Source organism: Ictalurus punctatus, unplaced genomic scaffold, assembly GCF_001660625.3.
Source record: "Ictalurus punctatus breed USDA103 unplaced genomic scaffold, Coco_2.0 Super-Scaffold_100046, whole genome shotgun sequence".
NCBI lineage: Eukaryota > Metazoa > Chordata > Actinopteri > Siluriformes > Ictaluridae > Ictalurus > Ictalurus punctatus.
In genome coordinates this window covers 413,887-423,860 of record NW_026521087.1, presented here as the reverse complement: position 1 = coordinate 423,860, position 9,974 = coordinate 413,887, and the positions used below count along the sequence as shown (strand labels likewise).

Below are 9,974 nucleotides of genomic sequence, written 5' to 3'. Positions count from 1 at the left end.
GCCCAGACCTGCACTTTGTCATACTCAGATGTATGGAAACAAAAGTCTTACCCCTCAGCTGTAGGAGAGCTGTAATTACCCTGTTACCCAAAAAAGGAGACCTTGGTAGCTTAAAGAACTGGCGTCCTGTCTCCCTCCTTGGGACAGATTATAAAATCTTTTCAAAGGCATTAACAAACCGCCTTAAAAGATTTTTAGCCACAATACTACATGATGACCAGTCATACTGCATCCCAGAACGCTCAATCTTCAGCAACCTTTTTCTGGTGCGAGACCTGTTGCACCTCACAGAGCTATATAAGGTAGAGATGGGACTAGTGTCACTAGGTCAAGAGAAGGCTTTTGACAGATTGGATCATGGTTATCTTTTTAAGACCCTAACAGCTTTGGGCATTGGTGGACGCTTCATCTCATGGATTAGGCTGCTGTACACTGATGTGTACAGTATGCTGAAAATAAACGGAACACTAACAAGAACTTTTCCGTGCACAGAGGTGTTCCACAAGGCTGTAGCCTGTCCGGTCTGCTGTACACTCTCCCCATTGAGCCCCTGCTAAGACACCTGCGAGAAAATCTGCAAGGGTTTTCAGTGTTAAGCCCTGACTTATCTGATGTGACCACAGTCAATGTCACAGTATATGCTGATGATCTGACGGTGATAATCAGGTCAGAGGATGACATCAGTCACGTGTTTTCTGGCCTGGATGTCTTTCAGAGCGCATCATCTGCATGTGTAAACTGGAACAAAACTGATCCCTTGCTTCTAGGTCAATGGCAGGAGGAAAATATACCTCACCTCCCATAGGAGTGTTCATGGAGGGACTGAGAATACTTGGGATCTTCTTTGGCACAGATCGATATATGCAGAAGAACTGGGATGGATTGACCAATAAGGTTCTAGAAAATCTAAATAGATGGAGATGGATTCAATCACAGCTGTCCTATAGGAGCAGGGTCCTAGTGATAAACAACTTGGCTGCCTCGATGCTGTTGGCTCAAATTTAGCCTATTACCCCAAAACACTTAAAATTCAACTTAGAAGCCAATACTCACATCTACCTCAGAGCCCAGTTGGAGATAGAAAAAAATACACCAGCCGTGAGTGAGAAGAAGCAAGGGTCCAGATTTATTGTTCCGTTCCACCACACGAGATCCACACCAATGAGAATTCTCAGAAGTGATCCCCCTACCCTGAGCTTAAGCTCCAGTATTTATACTGTATTTACACACTAAATAACCCATATGTTTCAAGAAGACTATGATCTCACTACCAATAGGGTTAAAAAAAGAGCTCATTTACCTTACTCTTATGTTCCGGAAAAGGGCTATTTCACTTACACATAGAATTGAAACCAGGGGTTTTAATTTACACATAAAATCAGAACCCAGGCATTTCTAATAACCCAGAAAATAAAAACCCAGAGTTTCCAGTTACTCAGAGGATCAGAAACCAGAGTTTTCAGTCACCCAGAGAATCAGAAACCAGAGTTTTCAGTTACCCAGGGCATCACAATCTTCAGTTTTGATTTACCTAGAGAATAGAAAGTGGAGGAGACTAAACAATCTAATGGGACCTTGGTCTTATTGTTATCTCGAGGGGGGGGGGGGGGGGGGGGGGGGGGCAGTTTGACCCAGCCACCCTTATAACTGGCTCTCTTCATGGTTCTCTTAAAATTTAGGCCTCCCTTGCGAGACGAGAATCTTCACCATCTGAATCATGAGTAAGTTATATTTTCCTGTATATCTAGTTTATATTTTATTTTCAGATTTACTCTATATCTCTTATTATATATACTGCTTGAAAAAACAGTTTACTGTACTTCCTACTTCTTATCATTTTTATAAAGAGTATATATATATATATATATATATATATATATATATATATATATATATATATATATATGTTATTATTATAAGACATTACCCTTATAATATCTTAATATTCCTTTTTATTATTCTTATAAAGTTATAATAGTATGTGTGTGTGAGAGAGATTGTGTGTGTGTGTGTTATGTCTACTTGCCCGCCCTTGACTGTACAAGGGTGTGTGTGTGTGTGTGTGTGTTTTAGCACTCCTCAGCTCGTACACTTCTTTCGACTTTTTGACTAACAACCCATAGTGTATTACTCTTAAAGATCTTTAAAGTGTTTTTCCAATTTATCCACATCTGACTAATACCGCTTCTGTATGTCTAGGTGCCGGTGCCCGTCGTCAGTCCCTTCTCTCTCCGTTACTGGACCTGGATCTGGATCTGGATCTGGACACTCATTACCAGCTTGTGCATCTCACTGCTGATATCATGATGCTACTTAACTATCTTCGCAGCACCCCCTCTAGGAATGGAGATCCGGGGTTCCCCCCTCTTCTTCGATACAGAATCTGCCTACAGCATCTACAGCAATCTACAGCAAATGTGAGTATTTGCTTCTATGTTGAATTTTAAGTGTCTTTGGGTAATTGGCTAAATTTAGGCCAGCAACTTTCAGCTTATATGCATGAACACAATCCATTATAGCTGATGTATCGTGTAGCATGACTGAAGTGATGTGCAGGTCTTCAAATCTAATACTTTTTAATATCATAGTCAAGAAATTTCCAAAAATGTAAGTGCTGATACCTGCAGCTACCCTGTGCTTAACTGATGAAACAGTGAAGGAACAGCCCACACCTGTCCATGAAACAGATTTTCAGTAAAATGGCCAATTACTTTTGGTCCCTTGAAAAAGAAGGGGCTACATATTAAAGAGCTGTAATTCCTAAACCATTCCTCCAATGTGGATGTGAATACGTTTACATTAAAGATGAGGGACTGCACTTTAAGCCCACATTCATTATTTAACTGTAACTTGAATAAGTGTGTAATAAGCCTCAGCATTTTTATTATCAGCTACAAGCAATCTGCTTCATTACATTTATTCTCAGTGAATATGAAATTACTGCAGATATATTTATCATCCCCGGGGAGGGTCTCTGTTTGCACAAAGGACCAATCACAACTGTTGTCTGCATACACAGATGTTATTACAGTTTTTTTAGAGGTGCACATCAGGCAACGCAAAGGTCTGACGTAGAAGTATAAATAGCCTTTTTAGCGTGTCTCGAATTGCAGAAGTTGTCAACTGTTTTGCCTCATGTTCATTAGATGCTGTCCGAAAGAACACGTTAACATCAAGGGCAACAAGTGCTGAGATTGTGACGGTGATGAAAAGGTGGCTGCAGCTGGCTTCAGACCGTGGAGGAGGATGGAAGAGGTGCAACAAACAGTAGCTTGTCCTGACTAGGAACGCATAAACCATTGAAATCAACGAGGAAAAAATTCATCAGTGATCAGCCTGGAGCTCACGAGTGTATGCCCAGGATGACACTCTCTCCCTGGGCAAAGCCTGCAAACTTCGCCCAGAGCTCAGTCCATGTACTTTCGGAAATTTCGGCTGTGTGGTCTCGCCATGAGTGATGCTAATGTACTTTTGGACATGTCAAAATATTAAGACAATGGGAATTCAGTTAAAACATTTTAATGAAATATTTACACACACACACACACACACACACACACACACACACACACACACACACACACACAGGGCCATTAGCCAAAAACAACCGGCCTATGTAGCACCTATGCCCGCAGCGGACTCTAGCGCAGACTGGGCGGAGTGCGCCTCGCTGACCGACAGCTCCACGACTCAGCTAATTGCTGTAGCACATCGTCTTGGTCACGAGCATGCGTTGTTCGTCTTTTGCGTTCGCACTGTGAACAGGAGACATTTCTCTATCACTTTAACGTTTAACACATTGGAATGAATTTGTTAAAAAACATTTTAATCATGCTTACGTAGGTTGCTAGAGCTGTGCGGATGTCCGACACAGTGATGTCCCTTCCCACGAGTGCCCGCAGGGCAAGCTTGACATGCGCAGAAATCCTGGCCTGTGTGCCAGAAAAGAAAAGCCACCCCACAGAAGTCTCATATCCCGGCATATGCTTCCTCAGGTGGCAGAAAGCTTTCAGCCACTTCAGCTCCAGCTTGGTGACGGCTAGCTTAGCGAGTCCAAAAGCAGAGGCAGGTTTGTGCTGTTTCACCTGGGAGAAAAGGACAATGAATGAAAAATATTAAACACCCCCATGTACAACACAGCAGCCCCGGAAATAAAAGTGAAATACACAGAAGTTACTTACATTGATCAGAAAGAGTCAGCCTTCTCGAGGTTCTCAAACTCCTCAGTCGTGAGGTTCTGCAGGACTCCGGTCCTGTGTCCGCTGACCGAAAAGAAGTGAGCACACAGCAGCCCGATGCAATGGTTGAGCATGTCCGGGTCTGCTGGACGAGTTCAGATCATCCAGTGAAACAGGGACAGCGTCCGACAGTTTGCCGTGCAGGAGCTGTAAGTACTCCCTCACTCTTCTCCGCTCGCACGCCTTGCCTGTGGAGCACGACTCGACCGGACAGATGTCTGCACTCCCACTGCAGCAGTCTCTGGAGACTCCACAGCCTCGTGGAGCCAACTCGGCCCTTGGACAGTCTCTCATCGAGTTAATGGAGGAACTTGGAAACACGCGTCAGAAATAACTTGGCCGGAGTGACCTTGTACCGCTGGCACAATGATTTCATCCATTCAAGGACTCTCGAGAGATTGTCAATGTACTTCAGGTGGGCTGTGTTGTGGATAAAAATGACATGAAATAAACATGAGGGACACTTAGTATGAGTAATATGTAGTTTTATTGATAATTCACAGAACTGGTGGGTGCGTAATCTTGAGGAGAGTGGTGGGGGGAAGAAAATGGGGTGCGTCCTGGGAACATGGGAAAGTCAGCAAAGGTGAAGTGAGAGGACCACTGAGAGTGGGGCGGACTGGTAGGTGAGAAGAGGGAAGAATGGTCGGGGACCAGGTCAGAGAAGGTGACATCTTCCTCAGACTGAAAGCTGGAGGGGGGTTTTGGCTGTGTAGAGGCGTCAATACACACGTTCACGGGGCAGATTTTGTATCGGGGGGGGGGGGGGGGGGGGGGGGACGGACCCCGCATTTCCATTTCCAGAGGGGGTGCTGCGAAGATAGTTAAGTAGCACCATGATATCAGCAGTTAGATGCGCAAGCTGATAATGAGTGTCCAGATCCAGATCCAGTAAAGGGGAGAAGAAGGAATGACGATGGGCACCTAGACATACAGAAGCGGTATTAGGCAGATATTGACAAATTGGATTTCCACTTTAAAGATCTTTAAGAGTACTACACTATGGTTTAATAGTCCAAGAGTCAAACAGAAGTATAAGAGCTGAGGAGTGCTAACACAGACACACACACACACACACACACACACACTTACACACACACACACACACACACACACACACACACACACACTCTCGTACAGTCAAGGGCGGGCATGTAGACATAATACACACACACACACACACACACACACACATATAACATTATAACTTTATAAGAATAATAAAAAGGAGTATTAAGATATTATAAGGGTAATATCTTATAATAATAGAAAACTCTATAAAATACAGAATAGTAGGATATGTAGGACAGTAGAAGGGTAATATAATGATTTTATGAAGTAGGAAGTACAGTAAATCGTTTTTCAAGCAGTATAACTATATATAAAATAGAGATATAGAGCAAATATGAAAATAAATTATAAACTAGAAATACAGGAAAATGTAACTTACTCATAATTCAGATGGTGAAGATTCTTGTCTCGCAAGGAAGGCCTTAATTTTAAGAGAAAACCATGAGGAGCCATTTATAAGGGTAGCTGAGTCAAGCTGCCCCCCCAGCGAGATAATAGTAAGACCAAGGTCACTCTAGATTCTTTTATCTCTCCACTTTTGAAGCTAATGGTTATTTGAAAACCCTTGGTTTTGATTATATTTGTAAGTTGAAAAGCCCTGTTTTTTGAGCTAATGGTAAGTTGAATAGCTCTTTTTAACCCTATTGGTATTGATATCATAGTCTTCTTGAAACATATGGGTTATTTACTGTGTAATTACAGTATAAATACTGGAGCTTAACCTCAGGGTATCAGATCACTTCTGAGAATTCTCATCGGTGTGGATCTCGTGTGGTGGAACGGAACAATAAATCTGGACCCTTGCTTCTTCTCACTCACGGCTGGTGTCTTTTTTTCTATCTCCAACTGGGTTCAGAGGTTGATGTGAGTATTGGCTTCTATGTTAAATTTTAAGTGTTTTTGGGTAATGAGCCAGCAGCTGCCAGGGGACTGTCTGTGTTGGCCCACATAAAGTGAAGGAAGCGCTCGACGTGTCTCCTCTCCTGCTTGCCGTTGGCCGCGGCTTTGGGGACATCTCTGAGACTTGTCAGCCAAGCCGTGTACACTTAACATTGGCTCTGGAAAAGAGAAAAAAAAGGGGGGGGATCAGTGAAAGAAAAACAAATTTCATCCTGGGACGTCCACCCCGGGCGACCACCTGGAGTCCGCCGCCCACACACAATAAAAATAGGCCTAGAGATAGTTTAGGTACTCACCCACAGAGCCACTACTCTTTCCGGGCTACTAGCGCTTGCAGCCGCTCAAATTCTGCGGAGAGTTTTGCTACTTTTCGATCAGTTCAGAACATTTGCAACTTTTAGATTTGTTCGTCTCACCGAAAGCTTGCAGTTGTTGCAGCTTTATTTTGGCGCTGAGCAGTAACTTCCTGACCGTGTCCCCGGCGAGCTGGTGAAGGTGGAACAGGTGGCAGTCTAGCCGGCGGAAACCTTTCTTGCCACATGCAGACACCGGGCAGTCCAGAGCACCCGCATATCACCCGCTCGCTCGCTGCCGCCAGGTGAAGCCAGCGTTCCTCTGGACCCTGCTGATGAATCTGGGCGAGATGAGCCTGCACATTGGTGTAGAAACGCCGACAAACTGGACACACTCTTCTCTGTGACATCTCGCTGCTCAGCACCGCTAGAGCGGGTGACTTTATAGGCAGCCAGTCAGGAGGGCGGTCCCATTAGCAGACCTAGTAGGAACCACCCTGCAGCAAAAAAACGGCATGCTCTGCCTATTAGGGACGTTTAAACGCTTAAAAATGTGCCCTTAATAGCTACTATGGTGGAATAAATTACATACTTAAAAATTACAATGTTTCAGCTGTGTTCTCTTGCTATTTAAGGACGTTCCGATACTTTCGCATGCTTACAAATGTGCTCTGAACAACTGCCACGGTGGAATAAATAACATGTTAAAATAATACAGAATGTTTCAGCTGTGTGCACTTGCTATTAGGGACGTGCCGATGCTTCCGCACACTACCAAGTGTGCTCCAAAAAATTGCCACGTTGTCATAAACAGGGTTCCATTCTTTCCTCACACAGTTCTTTGACTATCTGCACAGGCAAGTTACCAGACATCGCATGCTTCGAACAGCCAGTGTGCAGGGAGTCAGTGTTTTTAATTCAGCACTTGAGCACCACTGGGCTGTTCATTTCAGGCTCTCCGTCACATTTTATGTGAATGTGGCCATGACATTCCTCACAGTTGCCTCTGATTTCTATGAATTTCTCTGCGGCTGATGGATAGACCTTGGCTCTTTTAAAGACAAATGTGCAGGGACCTGGCTCAAAATGAGTGTCATCATTACTGCCACTTGTTTCATGATCACTTTCATAAATAAACCCTAAAGCAGTCCAGATGTTGTCTGTTCAATTTAACAAAAGTATATAGAGCCTTTGCAGTGATCTTGTTTTCTAGCTGCTCACTAAGCTCTGTCCAGATGCTCTGATTAGGAGTAGCTATGTTGACATTTTGGACTATGGCCTCTTTTGATGAAGGGAGGACTGTGAAAATGGAATCCCTGTCCACTGCTGGTTTCTTGGGCATCTGGCATAAGCAAAACATAATTACCCACTGAAATAATCCTGATGCAAAAAATGTCATGTACAGTATAAACATGTTTTCATGTATTACTGTATTTGCCAAAATACAAGGAAAATATAATCTAGTAATAATGTATAAGGATATTATATCTTATATTAGGACCAATATGGTAATGTGGACCCTTAGATGCACAATGTATTAAAAAAACTAACATGGGTACCATGTGCAGCGGTAATTAGCATTTCATAGCTACATTAGCCATATTAGTATTAGCAGTGAGATTTCTGTTCAATAAACAATGACAATCTTAGCTCTCTTGAATGTTTTACCATTATGATTGAAGTTAACTAATATTATTGTAACTGACAGTGTTAAAACATTGTACTTACACTGGCCAGAATTTTGATTTAGTAACTATATCGACTTTCCCTATACTAACACTAATTTCCACTAGAGCATCGAGAACAGAAGTGTCCCTGACACCTAGTGGTGGGAGTGAAGTGTAACATGATTCTCCTTGTAAATAAATGAAAAGTTCAATCATGAGAGACCAGTGAATGAAGTAAAGAGAATTGTTTATTGAACAAATGATGATATGATTTGTCTTGAAAAAGTCTTCAGCACTTCGACTCAAAGTGTGCTCACACCAAGGAGATTTGTGCATATAAGTCAATGTCTAATATTTTAAAAACAAAAGCAGCACAAACGATTGAGAATATTTGTGGTGAATTAGGAGCATGTGGGGAGTCTGAGAGACCTCAGAATGACCTATGAATATTCTTTTAAATATCTTCAAAATCGAAGCAGCACAAACGAAAATTTTTATGGCACAAACGGAGCACAAACGATTGAGACAATTTTGCCGACATTTTGCATTGGGTGAGGGTGGCAACTTCATGCAGGTCCAAACCCAAGTTATCAGAATAAGTTTTACTGGCCAAGTATGCTGGAGTATACAAGGAATTTGTTGCTGGTTTATACCGATCCTACAGTGCACACTTACACACACAGTTCTGGATGTAAACAAGACACCCAGTAATACAAAAGAGACCAATGACAGATACCACAGGACAGTTTACAGTGAAAACAATCTTAAAAACCACTCACAAAGAACAGTTAAGAGTAAAGTGATATTACTTTAAATGACTAAAAGCTTGTATGAGCCCTGATGAGCCTCATAAATAAGAGTTTGAGACTCTTTAGATTTTATTCACAGGAACTGTAAGAGAATTGTTTCCCATTGTCATAAAGAGTCAATTTAAGGCAAGCTGAGGAATCCATCCTGTCATATCCATGTTTAAAACGCAATAATGGAGATTGTTTAACGTGTAAGAAGTACAAACGCTACACTGAAAGAGCGAACTAGAGGAATAATAATTACTACTACTACTACTACTACTACTACTAATAATAATAATAATGCACCTGTAGTAAATCTATGCTAATCAGAATTGTGATGTGTTTTATTCATACAACCAACAGAAGTACCTCAATTTACCTGAAAGGAGCTGTCTCGCTCGGTTTGAATGACGCACCTGCGCACTCAACCACGCCCACCAGATGACTAAACCGTAGAAATGAATGGAATAGGGATATAAACAAATAGATCAATAAAGAAGATTGCACTTTGCATTCCATATTTTCTCCATCACAGTGATTGCAAATGTTATATTATATTTAGAGCTGCAACAACTAATCGATAATAATCGATTATGAAAATCATTGGAAACGAATCTCATTTTCGATTAGTTGGTCTGCACGGTGCGTTTACTCATTACATTACTTCTGTACTGAAAACACGCTTCGGAGAGTAAATATTAAAGTAGTGTCCTAAATGAAGTACTGTACACTTACACTATGCACTTACACTACGCACTACTCTCCCGTCTAGTGCAATAAAGTCTAAAACCATCTAAGCCTAATCCGTTTGCAAAAGAAATCTGTGATCTTCAAAATACCTTCATTTTTATATATCCTAAATACTGAAAACATTTGTTAAGTTGCTAGACATGACTGAATGCATTGCTGTCCAACTAAAATGAAGACAATATTATTTGTATATTGTAATATAGTACATAGAATAACACTTCCATGTAGAGACACTTAAAGACTTGTATTATATTTGAAAAGAGA

The 9,974-nt window shown here is 41.8% G+C and overlaps 2 long non-coding RNA genes across 3 annotated transcripts; one reads left to right on the top strand and one right to left on the bottom strand.

Annotated features, from left to right (window-relative positions):
- Positions 1–1,602: 1,602 nt before the first annotated feature.
- LOC128630063 (uncharacterized) lies at positions 1,603–5,127 on the top strand. 2 transcript variants are annotated; one of them, XR_008394300.1, is made up of 4 exons: positions 1,603–1,721; positions 2,200–2,417; positions 3,147–3,255; positions 5,045–5,127. It is a non-coding gene; the product is annotated as an uncharacterized LOC128630063 (long non-coding RNA). The 2 variants fall into 2 exon arrangements; XR_008394299.1 differs by lacking the exon at positions 1,603–1,721 and having other exon boundaries at positions 1,936–2,417.
- On the bottom strand, positions 2,856–8,129 carry LOC128630053 (uncharacterized). Its single transcript, XR_008394281.1, has 4 exons — positions 6,506–8,129; positions 4,182–6,367; positions 3,840–4,085; positions 2,856–3,755 (listed from the first exon to the last, which is right to left on the bottom strand). It is a non-coding gene; the product is annotated as an uncharacterized LOC128630053 (long non-coding RNA).
- Between the last annotated feature and the right edge of the window lie 1,845 nt (positions 8,130–9,974).